Source organism: Rhea pennata, chromosome 2 (genome assembly GCF_028389875.1).
Source record: "Rhea pennata isolate bPtePen1 chromosome 2, bPtePen1.pri, whole genome shotgun sequence".
In the NCBI taxonomy this organism is placed as follows: Eukaryota; Metazoa; Chordata; class Aves; order Rheiformes; family Rheidae; genus Rhea; species Rhea pennata.
Genome location: NC_084664.1, coordinates 110,241,416 through 110,258,102, shown reverse-complemented (window position 1 = coordinate 110,258,102; position 16,687 = coordinate 110,241,416).

Here is a 16,687-nt window from a genome sequence, read left to right as displayed (position 1 = left end):
TCAGTGGTATGCTTATGAAAACATCCTGCTTGCAGGCACGTCACAGGCTGGCAGTGACATGAGACTCAAACTTGGTGCTGGCCTCTTGCCATTTCGCAGCACAATTTCAGGCAGCTTGGCAAGCAGCAGGGACATTGTATGGAACTGTCTGCACAACTAGGATGGTGCTGCAGGTTTGGAAAATGCTGTCTGGTACCACCTCAACCTTTTCCTTACACTTACTGGTCAGGGTGGGATGAGGTCTGGGTTTAAAACAAAAGGATGGAAGAAAAAAAGATCAGCTCTGTCAAATGTTGCGTTGGTTTTTTGGCTGGTACCAAGTTTTGGTCTGTGCCCAGAAGCGACATGCATATTCTTTTGAGGTGGGTTTTATCGTGGTGCTGAAAGAGACCCCAACACCCTGCAGAGCACCGCTTCCCTTCAGAACTTCTCTTAACTTAGTTCACCTGGATCTGTATTGAAAAGGAGGGTTTACACACTGCCTGTCGTTAATAATCACTGTGAACTGCTCCAGCACAGGTTGTCTGGGCACCAGATGGCCCTGGAGGGAAATGACGGCAAAGCCGTCCTTGGAAATCCAGTGCTCTTCTAGGAAAGGATGAAAGTTTGCTGCAGCGCTCTCAGAGGATAACCTTTTCCTGAAAACGATTCCTTCATCCATTCTCAATAAGATCGTGTTTCAAAGCTGGGGCACAATTTTAACTTTAAAAGGCAAATTTTTCTAAGTAACACTGATATGGTTATGACTGAGTAGCTATGTTATTGCAAAGATATTCTCCTTTGGCATCGACAGTAGGAGCCTGCATTTTGCCTTGAAGAACGACGAGGTTAGGAAGGTCACGTATTTAGAGCGCTCTTCATTATAGTATCTGATTTTGCTCAGTTTATTAACTATTGATATTTCCTCGGTCCTCTTGAATGTCACCCTCCTGTTTCTTCGTAACGCTTCATTGAAGTTTTAAACATCCAAGTTTTAGATAGAAACAGAGAAAGACACTGAGTATTACAGATTGCCTCTTCCTCTTCCTGTGCGATGCAGTAACTTACACCAGTTATACTATTTCGGCTTTAGAATTACTGGCAAATACATAATTTCTTCACAAGTTTCTCTGTCTTCCAGTTTTGGGACCCAATTCTCCCTTCGAGGTGCACCGCAAGCGCACAAGGCTTGTAGAAAGGAAAAGAAGACGGGATCAGGCCCTGGGAGGGTTGTAGTGCATAAAGAAGTCTACTCGGACTGGCAGCGTTTGTGGCAGCTTGCCGGACCTCACGGCAGATCCCGTGAGATCCATCAATGCTTCCCAGCGCCCCGGAGATGCCCCTCCAGACTGCTCATGAGGGCTGCCAAGCTCCGTTTTTTACATTATATTTTAAAAGATCAAAGACTGTATAAGCCAAGGTAAGGGTCTGGACAAAAGGAACTTCGTTGTCCCACGCGAATTGGCAGTACCTGATAATGAAGAGCTGCTTGGGGAATAGAGCGCTGGAGGAGTAACTTGGCTTTTGGAGGTTGGGCAGGCAACTCACAAAGCTAGTGAGAGTCCACACTTAGCATCAGCACGACATTTAAACTCAGCCTTAATTCTAATATAAGTCCAGGCCAGAAGCTTAAGTTCAGACATAGTCAAAACCAAAACCTCATCCGCATCCTGCTCTTTACCAGCTCACAAATGTTTCTGATTCAGACTGAGAAGCTGGCTCATGCCAGACATTTTTGCTAGTTTTAAAACTTTGTCAAAAAATACATTACAAGGCTTGATTCTGCTGGCAAGTTTTATAGCCATTAACATCCAAGTTAAAAAAAAAAAGTGCCAAATTCTTTGCTAATATTTATTCAGCTAGTTCCAATGAAAGTCACTAAAGTGACTCACTCAGGCAGCGAATTTGGCCCAGATACTCCGATCTGGTACCATTTCTGTGGCACCTGTGTCCAGGAGGAAATGAGGCGGCCGAGAACGGGCCCTATCAGCACCACGTCCATCAGGGACAGACAGCAGGAGTCCTTCCAGTAACTGTTTCCTTTCACTGGGTTTCAAAACACAACCAGAGGTAAAAATTTTCCCCCCATTTTCATCGTATTTATAATGTTAGATATCAGTGAGAGCTATTTTGGAATCAGAGAGAAATTTTATCTGACTTATAAGCTTTTTTGCTCTGGGAGCTGCCTCCTAGGCTGTTCCTTGCCTAGCAGCCTTGCATTATTTCAGTAATGGCGTGCTAAATATAACATAGATAATTCAGTGTGACAACAACTGCTTTTCTAGGGTTGGTCCATTGGCCCAATATATACCAGATGCCTCAGGGATGGAAAGTATTCTGTCAGGGACAGAATTTTTACTTGCCTGTAGAAAAAAAATGGTGATCAAATTTTAATTTACACTGAAAAAAAGAGGTTCAAACTGTTCCTTGTAGTCAAAGAGAGTCAAGAAAATGCTTTGAAAATGAATATAGATTCCAAACCACTTAAACAGTGGTAGAGAGCAATCCTCTTCTTGCATTCAGCTTTGCCAAGTAAGGGCACTCACTTATACTGATCCTGTTACAGCACTGAGGTTTAAAAGTAAGAGGAAAAGGGCAAAATTACAGGGGAAAATACTGTTAAAAACAAACATGCTTCAATTTTTGTTATCATTTGCTAAGAGTCAGCACACTATCAGACTCCTGTTGCAAACAGAAGGGATTTCTTAAATGCAAAGATGTCATGGAAGTTCTATGCACTGAGAATATCTAAAAAATAAACCTGCATGCTGTCAAAAATAACACGTGTATTTATCACAGGAGCTGGGAACCAGAGAGAGGAGAGTGCTTAGACCCACAGAGGGTAACATCTGGAAAAGCACTCAACTTACAGAATCCACAAATGACTGAGCCCACATTAAATTAGTTGTCTTGAATCAATTGAGAGTGGTGTGGGAGATTCCACATAAGGGATTATTATCTTGTTTGGCCTTAAGCCACTCACTGGAAAATATGAAAATTGGAGGTAAAATTGTATTGCATACACTTATCTTCAAAATATTCATCATATGTTCTCATAAAAGTAAATGCCAGTCCCATCTGTAAAATGAGTAAGTTTATTGTATAGCTGTTTTCGTTAGGCTTTGCTTTACATCCAACACATGCAATAAATCCAATCCAATAATATAAGCTCTATAAACATTTGAATCATAAATGAATTTATTCCAAATTTTAGATAGGAAGTCTTGACAGCTTGAACATTTATTTACATGTTGATTCCTCTGATTTGTATAACTACAATCATACTCCTGTCCTTCAGCAGTTTCAGTTTATCTCTTTCTATCCTAAATTAATTTGTACTGTCCCAGCCATGGCAAAGAAGGTAGGTACCATCCCAAAGAGGAAAGTCATTTCAGTCATCATTAACAAACTTGTAACACAGAAGAGTAACACAACCCATTCTCAAGCTGATAACATCTTGTGTGGTGTAGAGAAAGCTGGCAAAACTAGCACACCAGTGTGAGCTGCACAGTCTGGATGTACAATGGATATCTAGTAAAATAATATGAGTATTTTAGTAGCCGCAGCTGGGCTGAGTAGCAATGGAGGAAGATTGCTTTAATGACCTTGATGCCCCAGCTAGACACAACTAGAAAATGCTGTAGGGCCTCTGAGTGAGAGATATCAAAGCAGATAGGAAGAATTTCTAATGTGAATTGGCTTGGATTATGTCTAACATAATCTACTTTACTTGTAACCTTTGTTTTCCACACTTGCACCCAAAACCTGGTCTCTTGAACTTGTTAAATGAAGTTTGCTGTGTTTGCATAGGAAGTCTGGTGTGTGGGGAGAGATGAATGAGAACAAAACTCAATGGACTTACAAGTGCAGTGTCTCCCTGAAACAACCACCTAGACTGCTGCAACACATCCAGGTGGAAGTGAGGAATTTGCCTCCTAGGGCATGGACAAGGATGACAGAAGCTGGTCAGAAAATGAGTGTTAGGGCTTATCCTGCCAGGTGAGGGGTATTCATGTGAATAAGCACGTGCTACATCATCCCATGCTTCCAAGTAAAAGAAGGTAGAGACACTTCACAGCTCTAGGAAAAATCCCAAAACACCAAAACTTTTGCTTCTGAAGCACTGCTGAAAAGCATCTATTAAGACTGGAGAGACACTGAAGCCAAAAGATTGGCTCCTGTGAAAATGAAAGGCAAGTATGTCCACTGGGTTCAGCTGAACTGCTGACCTCTGCAATCTGTGAACGCTCTTAGTACAAATGCTTGGCACTCTATGAAGAAAGATAGACCCCACTGCACTCTGAGGATGGCTTGCTGCAAGTTTTAAGATACGCCTGGGATAAAACATGGGCAGGGGCTGTGGACAGGGGCAAAGAAACCCTGCTCCTTTCCTACCACCTCCTGTCTTAAGGTGACAAAGCCTGAGAAATCACAAATCCCTCCGCGTTAGTTCAGTGTGGAGATTCTTCCTTATCTGGGGGGAGAATTGTCCTTTTGTAGGACTTGTAGCCAAATTCTCAGCCACGTTTACTTCTCAACTCAAACACCTAACAGCAGTTATGTTGTATTTTGGGCTTGGAGACTTTTGCTGCTGTGATCTTAGCTTCTTGTATTGCATGACTTCAGGCACTCTTCTTGGGATGCGTTTCTCCTCCAAGACAAAGAGTCCACAAGCAGAGGAAAAGAGTCATTTTTAAGTAAAGAATGAGTGACTTGGGGCTAACAAAGGTTCCTAGGTGGACAGTTACAGTTGCTGTGAGGGGTTTTTTTTAACTCTTAAAGGGACATTTTTCCCTCTTGTATGATTACTTACAATCTGTTTTTTTGATCTTTTTTCTTCTCTTTTTCACATCATTGAGAAAGTTCTCAGATAAACGACACAAGGCTCACTAAAAAGGAGGGCTTTCTGGGAACATTACTTCAAATACTTGCCTTACTCTTCAGGCAAATACACTTCTGCTGCTTTCTTTAACAGAGCAACAAGAGTTTCAGGGCATCATAAATTCCTACTTGTTCTTTCCCATACTTCATTTTTAGATTACCATGACGAATGCATACAACTCCACCAGGATTCATATTTTTCCTCTTTCCCTTAATGAATTTGTTGTATGAGCTCTGGGTGGCCTAAGGCCAGATAGCTTGCAAGCAGTGAAGGTAAAGTTCCTTTTTCCAATTCGCAAAAAGATTCACAGTTGTTTCTGGTATTTGATTGGAGAATACTAGTTTGCTAGTACCCACCTTAAACGTAGTTTCGTTCTCTCTCAGACATATAATACATTGCTGATCTCACTTTACATGGATAAGATCATACATTAGCTCCTGAAATATTATTGCTGTATCATCGTTGCTCAGAAATCTCCTAAGAAACTAACATCTGAGTGCTTAAGTCATCATAATGTTAAAAAACCCATGTTGATTGCAGGGGAACATTATCAGTAATGATGAGGTGATTTACTTTGAGACTGAAATCTAGTAATATTTCTGACATTTTATGGGGAAAGCATGTTTTAATAGTGCAGCTATAAGTTCTCTTCACTGGTGCCCACATCAGATAGGGAACTCGACTTACCAAAGACCTGAAAGCAAGGATCTGAAATGAAAAGAACTACTTCCATACATTTCAAAGTATGTAACTAAGGGTTTTTTAAGGATAGGAGAAAAAGAAATCCCAGCTCAAAAGAGCCAGGCAGATATCAAATCTGTGCAGCTGTTGATTTACGACGTACGCACCGTGGTTTCCAAAAGTCAAGGATTTCAGAACTTCTCTGGGCAATTTTGTTTGGATTTCTTGGTTACACCTACACTGTCCACTGAGATTTCTCTGCAAAGTCTTTCCATGATGCTTTTTTATAGCTACCTCCTTATACCTCCTTATATAGGACACAGAAGATGCCAATGTCTTTTATGCTGTGTAGTGAGACCTTCCTAAGATGCTGCCTTCAACAGACAGACCAGCAGCTAGAACCAAAGACAACGAGACCATAGTTCCTGAAGAAATGGAAATATGATATATGTATAGTGGATATAGTATGTATCTATAGTACGTATGTAGCCAAATACTACTGTCTAAAGAAGTCTGACATAATCCCTCTATCAAGCTCTCTTAAGGACCAAGAATCCTTATGAGGAAACCTGCCACTGCCTGAGTTTTACTTCATTTCTCTTCTGACTCTCTCACCTGTAATTTTCACAAAGACCAAGATGTAGCATTCCCTATGGTGCAATTATCAAAGATTCTAATGTAATAAATACTGATCATCTGAGATCCTTTTTATTATACTTGTGAGAAGGACTAGAGAAAACACTAAAAACACAAAGATTACATGAATATATAAGTACCTTGAGAAAGCATCTAAGGAAACAAATTCTCCAGAGCAAAGGTTTATTTAGCAAAGGGAATATCAAAATCTTGGGCAGAAAGCCAAGAAACAATAGTCAAGCAAATATATGAAGCTCCTACTTGGACTTCCAGGTATGCTTTTTTCAAGCCTTATCCTGTGTGTTAAGTAGAAGACTGTCTCCAAAAGGTGTTAAGTAGGGTGACTGGCTTTCCTAAGTAGTCACTATTGAGCCCCAAGATAATGTTAAGTAAGTCAGATTAAATAGTATTTGCACAGCTGTTGAGACCTGGTGACAGCCACAAAAAATTAATTGCTTTTTGGAAATCATCTCAGCTTATCACCCCTAAAATTGGCTGCTTATTAGAACTGGGCTACCAATCCACCATTACTAAAAACCACGAGTCCCACAAGGTGCCTCAAAGACTGTGTGATAAAAAAAACATCTTCAGATGGCATAAATCATTTATTTTCCATTCCTGGAAACAGCTGTGAAGCTGTTTCTATTCTGGGTACAGGTTAGGAAGCTCTGATCTTTTGGGGCTGCATAGAGAATAAGAAGCCGATAGTTCACTTTGAAGGGAAAATGGCTACAGGAGCTCATAGAGATTATGTCAGACAGAGCTCATCTCCAGAAAATAAGTGTTGGTAACTGGATGACACATCAGTTCTGAGAATGAGATGTCCTTGACCTGGAAATACGAAGAAAAAAAACAGAGGAAGGATGAATGAGGTATCTAGATGAGTTATGAAGAGCTGAAAAAAATGTTCTCTTGTCTTCTTATTTCCTGCAGAAAGAGAACAGTTAGTCTTGGTTAAAATTTGACCAGGAGTGCAAGAATGAATCAACATGCCAAATTTCTCTCATGCAAGAGCAAAAAGGAAGTTTCTGGAACAAGAAGGAAGGAAGGATAAGACAAGAACTGCAAATGGCACACAGAGCAAAAAGATCATTTCAAAAGACTAGCAACATTTATTTGTGTGTAGCCACACTTACTTTTAATTAAAGCTCATTTTGGTTTACATCCATTTTACTTTACTGAGAGAGGAAGGAAAAGAAAAAAAAAAAAACAACTTTGTAACAGACTGAGTACCTGCTTGTTTCCAGAAGTATTTCAGGAGGTGAATATTATGTGGTGAAGTGGTGTCTGTACCCGTGCTGCCTATCTAACAGCAGAAGGTGCACAAGGACTGCTGTAGCATATTATTCATGGGCAATAAATAATGTATAATGTGTCTCAAAGGCAAGGGAAGTGCACCTCTCTGCAATGCACACATTTTTATTCCAGCAGCCCTTTTTATTTTTGTTTGGATTAGTTTTTCTCATGGTAGCTCTGTGGGTAAGCATAACTTTGCACACACTTTGCTTTTTGCAAATGTCATGTGATCATTCCCTCTTCTACTACATGAGCTGAGAGAACATACATTTGCTTCTTGACGCTGTTTCTGTCGAGATTTATTATTAGGGTCATACATAACCTGGCTGCTTTGTTAGCTCTGTATCTATACACATTTTCCTGGGGATAATACTGTCTCTGAACCTTGTTCTGTTGGGTTTAGTGGTAGTAATAGTGTTTGTAATGTCAGTTATAGAGCAGGATTCTGCAACAGCAAGTACTGCATCAGTCTCCTGCAAAATGGGCTCTCTGTCCTTGGGAGCTCCTAAACTAGGTTATGATAAGTTGCAGCTGGCTGATGAAGTAATAAGTGAGCACGTTATCATGTCCTAATTAAAGGATTTGGCTTGCTTTCTGCTTGGCTACTGTAGTAAAGGGAGTTACTTGGAAAGCTGCTTGTTTTCCTACCTCATGTTTAAACAATGTTTATTAATCAACACTCTTGTCTCAGTGTACTTCTTCCCCGGGAGAAAAGGGAAAATCTTTCTCTTTGCTTTCTACCATGTGGCCTGTAGCATGGGTGACTCAGGGCAAGTTGTTCTACTTCTTCTCCTTTCATTTCAGGTGATGTATTTACCACATGCTGGACCAGTCTGCAGAACTGCCCAGCCTTGTTCACTAAGCATTTAGAAACAAGCTAGAGTAAGCTATTGGGTGCTTTTGCCTAAGGCTTCCAAGAGCTATTTCACTCTTACAATCTCTTGGACAAAGGCTGTTGGGAAATGCAGTAATGTAGTTCATACACCCTTTCAGAGGGACCAGCAAACGTACTCTGAAGACTTAACTGTCCTGCAAAGATTTATTTCCAGAAGAAAACCTCTGGGAGAGTTCCAGTCCAATTTGGCATTTCTTCTAGGCTCTGCTCCATCACCTCCTCTTCAAAGTCAGAATTTATTTTGCTTTTTTTTTTTTTAACACTTCTAGGTAAAAACTGGGGAAAAAAAGTATGAATTTTTTTCTTCACATTTTTAGTGTCTCCTTTTGTACAGGGATCCTGATGTGGTTGTAAATCTTGGCGGAAATACTTGAACAATATTTGAGTACTCACTGAAATTAAATTGCTAAACATTAACAGAGCAGATTTATAATTATGAATTCTACAGTATGCTTAATCCAAAATTCGTAGATGCTGGTGGTTCATCTGGTGAAGAAAGAGAAGCAATAGTTTATGACCAATAGAACTGAATAAACCCAGTACATATTTTCAGGTTGAAAGTAAATCATTTGGAATATCCCATTTAAGGATTAGCTGGGTAGAATTTACAGATAATCTAAGAATTTTTCTGTGTGAATTCATTGAAAAGGAAATGAAAATTTCTCTAACAAAAAGACAAAGTGACTTGATTTGATTAAGCTATGAATTATTTGCTCAGACTGAGTCACCAGACTGCAGCTACACATATCTGCAGGCATTTTTTAGTTTTCAGATTCATCTATTTTGAATGGTTTAAAAATCTTGCTGAAGGGCACACACGTAATTAATGAGACTATCAAAATCTCATACTATCATTACAAACTCTGCATTTCAGACTACTCACAAATTGACCTACTTGGCTCTTGAAAACAAATCCTTAGGAAAGGATAAAAGTAAAAGGCATGCCTGGCAATATAAAGTACCAAATTTCGTTTAACTTAAAGGCAGAAAGTTCTGGAGCTGAGAATCTTTCACTAAAGGTGCTCCTTTAATTAGAATGATGAAGCCCTACAGACAATTTCTATTCTCTCTATCTCCATATATCTATCTACTTTCTATACTATCTTCTGATAATTTCTGCTAAACTAGGAGAGAGTATTCTCTAGGACACTTGGAGGAAAAAAATATTTAATGGATCATTATACCTAAAAACTATCAGCTGGAAGCTAGATAGTAACCAGTAAAGACACGTTTTGCCATGTTTACCCTGGGTTGAGACGGGGATCTCTCCAAATCTCTAACTGTATATAATTTACCCCCTCATTCATTATCTCTGCTAAGTGAGCAGGTGGCAACAGTACTATCATGGTCCTCAGAAATAGCTCCAGCTAAAACCGCACCAAAGCAACCAACTTTGAGGATGGACAAAGCAAGAATTCTGGCAAAGATGCAGTTTAGTTAAACACAGACATCAGCAAGAACAACTTTTTTTTTTCCACATTATAGCCAAGCATTCACCAAGATTCCTTAACTGAATCAGCAAGACTTCTTAACTGAAAATAACAGTGAGCAAGATTATTTACTGGAGGGAGCTGACAAGATTTCCTTACTTCCCTGCATTTTCCTCCTAGCTGAGTCTCACCTTCATGTTAGCCCTCATCTCAGTCGGCCCCAGGAAAATCTACTCATTCCTATTCTGTAGACTTGATGAAAAAGAGACATAAAGTTGTCTCAATAGCTCTTCAAACTGTTGATACACTGAACAGAAATAGTGGAAAAAAACATAAAGGTGAGGACTCTGTGTTTACCAATGCTAAGACAAGACAGCCCTTGGCCTCATTCTGTTTTCCCTCTGTCTATATAGAAGAAAGCCCTTTGCGTAGCAGAAATGAAACCTCTCACTTCATATTTTCCCATTAGATGTTTCTCTTCTCTTAGACTCATTGTTGTGGGTTTAAATTCTTGCTGTACCCTGAGGCTCTAACATTACACACACTCATTAGAAAAGCCAGTCATTTTAAAATCATCTTCTGCAGATGGAAAGACTGTGACTGAAGAGCCTCTCATTCAGTTCAGTATTCCCATGTTTTGAATGACTTGGCAGTGCTCTAAGCCCTGGATCAAATCTGCTGAAAATATACTCCTCAGTCATCTTTGTTTCATTCTTTCTGGTTGATTCCATGAAGAGCCATCGTAACATTACCACAGTTACCAAGTTCACCTAGAAAAGGTAAAATACTGCACAATCAACAAGCAGCAAGCAGTAAAAAAAAAAAAAAAAAAAAAAAGAAAGAAAGAAAAAGAAAAGAAAAGGAAAAAGGAAAGTCAAACTGAGAAACCTTTTCTCAAAATGGTGAGCAATTATTTACAATCAACAGCTGAAATCACCAGGATGATTCACACAAGTCCTAAAAGTCAGCTTGCCTCAACAAAGTCGGTAAAGATTTCACACTTTCAGTCAGATCCCAAGGAGACCACTGCCATACAGAAGACATCCAGTGTGATGCATGAGATCTAGGATACTGTTAGAGAATTGATGTATGTGCTGCAGAAAGGGGTGCTGATCATGAATAGATAACTGGTCTTACCAAAGGTGGCAAAATGTGTATTCCCATGCACTCTTTGGCAATTGCGAGTTTGTCAGTTCTTCTCTCTTCAGAAGATGAAAACGCCAGTAAGACATGGAAATTGTAAATGATAAGACACTGTGACTCTGATCCTTGGATCTGACAGCTGACATCAGGCTGTTGCCAGTGCCTTTGCTGTCCCCAGTACACTGTTCTCCACGGGGCCTAATGACACATCCTCTTAGTTTCCATGCTCACAAAGCAAATTCAGCTTGGCATCTAATTTACAGAGAAGTAGCATACTACCACAAGAATGAGCTTGCAGCTGAGGAGTGTCAGGATTTTAAATCCAATAAATGTTTTTTGGAGGCCATTCAGTTTTGCAGCAGTCAGCAGTAGGGACCAATCTGTCGAGCATCAGTGGCGGTAGAACTAGTGGCAGGACATGATCTCCCATCATCTGTTTCATCATACGCTGAGCCATGTTAATGATAGAAACAAATCATCCTCGTTATGAGAGAGGGGGAACATGCAAAAACTGTGATTAAGTTCTGACTGATAGAAGTTTCTCTGCCCCTAACCTGTTTACACCTGCACAATCAGCACTGTAAATTTATTTTATGTGGATGAAGAGGATTACATATGATATACAGCAGCAGAAAAACAAGGCACAAGTTTCCTGCAGTTCTTTCTGTTGACCTGACAGTTATTGGTTTGAAAGTTAGCTCATTAAGTTTGTGAATTATTTGAATGCTGATTTTCCTCAAGGTGGACCGTTGTGGTTTGAGCAACGGTCTGTTTCCTTCTAAAATGCGAGAACTAAAGAATGATTTCATTTCTCATTCTTACAACTATGTTGGTCTTCTGCTTTATACAATGTAAGTCAAAATATGTTACACATCATGATTTCCATTTCATTGAAAGTACCCTCTGTCCTGTCATGATACAAAAAGGTAGAGCTGTCAGAGCTTCGTAAGGAGCTACATTGCTCTTGAGAAGTCTCAGTAGGATAAGGGGAAGCACCTTGTCTACTTTGCCCTGATTGAGCTTTATCTGTTTTTATAAGGTAATTTACACTTGTGTCATGTGAGCTTCCTAAATGTTTAGCCAGTAGTACTAAAATTAGCTAATATCCTGATAATTCAAGAAATAAGAATTGTGTTGGCTTACTAAAAGTTAAGATCCTAAATTCATACTGAAATCTTTTTTGCACACTTAAGTATTGGCCACAGACAGAGAAATCTGTATGAAATACCACTTTCTATGGAAATACAGAAATGCATCCTAAAGAGTGAAGTCTATTTCTCCTGGAAGGAGTGAAACAACATTGCAAATCTTGGATTTCATTTTAATCCTGCAGCAAATTGTGATCCAAGGCATGTTCCTCCTGGACATTCTCCCAGTGCAGTCCCTCCCATTTAACCTGTCCTTGTAATTCCTTAGAGAAAAATTACCCTAAAATTAAAAGCCTGTCACTTCATTTTTACAAATGGAAAGTGTCCCCCTAACGATACTAGCATGCAGTTCCACTGTCCAGTGCCTTTCATTTGCCTGAGTGCTAGGAGATCTTATTTGCTATTTGTCAGCCAGTAAACCTACTTTAGCAGCTATGATCTATGCAAATCCCTTTAGTATGCAACAGTCTTCCTTTCTTTTTCTTTTTTTAATCTCTGTTTTACAAAGGAAAAGCCTCTATGTATGAAGCCTCTCAAAATGCCCCTCCCTTTATAGAAAGGGGCAAACTGGAATGTCAAGAGAACTTGACTACATTTGCATTTTAAAACAAACTTTGGATTTAATTACTGGGTTTCTTTTCTTCTTTTGTGTACCAGATGTCTGAATCATGCTGGTCTCCCATCCCATACAAGCCTATGTCTCCAAACAGACCAGTCTAGGAATTTTAAACATACCTTTCCCAGTTACTTAGAGGTAGGGTTGTGCTGATATCTCTGCCAACCAAAACAGATTTAAGAAATGGTTAGCTCAGCAGCTCCAACTCAGTTCTCAAATGTCCGGACAAAGTTTCTCTGCTAAACTATACATATGTGGGAGGATTAACTTCAGTGTCTTCCCTCAGGAGGGGTTGTGTCAGGAGCACAGTGAGAACACAGGTCTGCTCTGAAAAGGAGAGAAAGGAGCATCTCAGGGAGACAAAAGTTGCTGTTCCTCATTCCCAGGCAGAGAGCGAAGGTGATGAGGATGGTATCCTGTCCAGATCCCAGCTGAGCACGCCTGCAGGCTGGATTCTGCCTCTCCTTCGTAGTCCCTACCGACACTCAGTGCCAAAGGCACGTCAGCAAGCCCAACTGATCAAGGTGCATCACTGCATTGAATACGGTTGTACCTCAGGCTCGGTGGGATTACACAGTATTCAGAACTGATGTGAAGCTGGACAAAATCCGTCTGGGACTCAGAGTGTCCAGGGAGCCAAGGCACTGTCTCTGAATCAACAGAATAGTCCCAAATCAAGTCTGTCTCACTCCCCGTCTACTTCAGATATGTTTGCTCTATAAAGCAGAGCAAAATCTCTCTCCAGAACAAAGTGAATAAGGAATCTATTTTGTGTTGGGGTTGGAGGAACCAGTATGGCTCCAGTATGTACAAACCCCCTTACTTCCCTGAACTCTGAAATGAAGACAAGAAAGAAATCAGTTAAAAGGTTAAAAGCTGCATTTCAGGAATCTTTAGTCTGTACTTTCTGTGTTGTGCTGAGCAAAAAAAGTAGTGTATATTTATCTCTGAGATGACAAATGAGGATTAAATGAGAGTATTCACCTGGGTTTTTAATTCCACTTGTGTCCTCAGCGTATGAAATGCAGCTCTGAAATGTGCACTGAATGTTTTGGAAGCTAGATTAGTTTTCCCAGTCCAGGGAAATCAAAGTCTGTAAATTCTGAGATCTGGAGAAAATATAGTGACTGCTGCAACTTGTTTCCTGGCAGTCTTTTCATGGCGGCATCACGGAAAGAAAAAAATAAACCTGACACTTCCTCACTTTTAAAGGTTCTTCAAGGCTGGCTGCTGTCTTCTGCCCCAGCCGTAGGCAACAACATTAGCAACGCTCTGTTCTTCAGCATGCAAAGCGAGTCAGCTGGAATCTCCCAGCAGCTTCTAAGACTCTTGTGCTTCCAGGAGCTTCTACAGCGCTCAGAACCATGCCAGTTTTCACGAGCAGGAAGCTAGTGTTTTAATAAAAAGTAGAGCTGATATGTTTTATTTTTATTGTCAGCTATTGATTCTAGCAAGGCGTGTTTTCATTTTTGCAGCAGGACTGGACATGCTCATCATCACTGGTAAGTGGACCAGTCCATCCACTGCATCTCTTCCCTTTAACAACCTGCCAGGGTTGTTAGGAGAAAGGGGCTGAGCTTTTCTGGGTTTAGGAGAATCCATGAATCCCCATGATGTAAGTGCCAGTTCCAGCAACTGTTTTTTCCAGGGTCAGGCTTCAAGGTAGCTTCAATTTTTGCACCAGCAGTTCCAAATTCTGCTTGAAAGCTCAAAAGAGGGCAGAAAGAGGGCTTTTGGTGTCCAGCTGGCAATGAAATGCATTAAATAGCGCATAACTGAAACTACTCAGAAAAGAATTTACTGTTAAAAAACTAGGTGGGATGATGAAAAGGAAGTCCAACAAATGGCACTGGAGTAAATCTCCACTTCTTATAAGAGTAGTTTGTGGAAAAATTGGAAGATTCTCCAGCCCGTTGATAAGATCTTGAAAATATTTCATCCCTTCTTAAAGATTAAGCCTTCCAGTTACGACCTTATATTAATTAACTGACTTTTGCGTATATGAACTTACCTCAGAGTCAGCTCCAACTCCTCGGTGGTGCAGGAAAACTTAGATTTGCCATCCCTTGAATAAGGGACTAAATTTATTTTGTCCTCTTTCTTTGCAACAGAAAAAAGTGACCTGGGCTGAGGTTCATAGGGATAAGGGGGAAGGTGGGAGGTGAGTTAGGAGGGTTTCAAGAAGAAATGGGTAGGGGTATTTTCTCCCCTCACTCTTTCCCCCCAGAAGCTGATGTTATCTTCTCACGGGCCTATTGCTGGAAACTCCAGTGCACAGTGACAGCACCGAGTCACGTACCTGGGGCAGAGGCCTCTTTGCTTTGCCACCTGGTAAATGACTTGTTTCCTTTGCAGCCCAGGCCCATCACTACCCTTAGGCTGTCTCACACAGGACTTTCTTCTTTCCAGCTGGTGCCCAGCTGTCCCATCCCTCCAATAGTCTAGGAAGTCCCATGATCCACCCTCCCTTCCTTCTCTCCCAGCACCCATGGTGGTCTCTCAACCTACTTTTTCTCGGCCCTTCTCAGCCCTTCCTTCCTTCTTCTCTTTCCTTTCACGTCCTCATTTTTTTCCTTATCTGCGATGCACAGACACAGACTCACCCTGCTGCGCTGTACCCAAGCCTGCCACCTTCTCTCTCCTTTCCCGGCTCCTTTCCCCTCCATTCGCCCACCTCAGCTCCAGCCCATTCCTTCATCCCAGCAGTGCACAGGCACTGGAAGGGGGGCTCCTGTGCCACCAGCTGCTTCTTTAAACTGTTGCCTTTTCGTAAATCCAGGCTATGTATATGTGTGTCTGATTGCTTGTGTACAGCTGCAACTCAATAACTTTGCTGTAAAATCTCCCACGGAGAAGAATTTGTGAGTTGCTGCACCTTCGTATCCCAGCTCCACTCTATTCATGTTCCAGAAAGCAGAAATTTCACCGCAGTAACTGAGTCAAATGTGGTGCTGACTTTTGGGGTAAATATTTTCCTGCTTTTGTCTCAGTAGCCTTTTTTGACAGGAAACCTCTCCTGCACCTCACATTTATATATACTATTTTCATTATCCTCAAAAATCCGATGTGGTTAAGATATTGTTTTAGGGCTAAGGAATAGGATTGATTTTTACAAATGATGACTCTTTCTATCTGCATTTATATTGCATCTCTACTTGTGTCTTTAACATCTCACAAGTTTCCTAGATAACTCTCATTGTTGCTTTCTGGAGAACAGATTTTGATCCTAGTTACCCTGACATAAATCCAGGCCAGCTCCACATTTGATGCAGTTAAATGTATGTATAATGAAATTTATCATTTTCACTGTACACATATTCATAAATAAGACACCACAGAAATTATAAATGGCACACTGACTTGAGCTATTTCTAGAACAAACAGCAGATATTAATAACAGAAGTGATTTGTGCAGATTTTCAGGGCTATGTTTTTTGTTTTGTTAAGGAGAAACAGCCAGAAAAATGTGGCGTATTTTCCAGCAATACACGTGAAACCTTAGCATGCTATCTGAAACGTGGTATCACCGGTTCTTCTTACCCATGAGCTTCAGCAAAGCAGAGACTCCAGCCGGTGCCAGCAGTTTAAAGAAAACAAGGACGAGGGAACAACACTTTTTTGCATACGGGAGTTGGCCATGCCTCCTCAAGCACAAATCAAATTCATCATCTTCCAGACGCTATTTCTTACTAACAGTTTTGCTGTCTCTTTCTTGCATCTGTCTGTTTATCTATTCTCAAGCACCATCTGCTTGTCCTGCTCTCTCCACACTGCACATGTTCACGGCTACTACACCTCCAAGGTGACAAATGAGCAGTCGAGCTAATTTCATTGGGATAAACAAGAAAGCAAGAACCAGATGGAAAGCCCTGGGAAGAGCCAATGTCATTTACAGGGAGGGCAGAGTGTTTGGAGGAAGAATCACCATAACAACAGCAAGTAGAGAGAAGAGGTTTCTCTTCTGTCTATACTACTAATTAC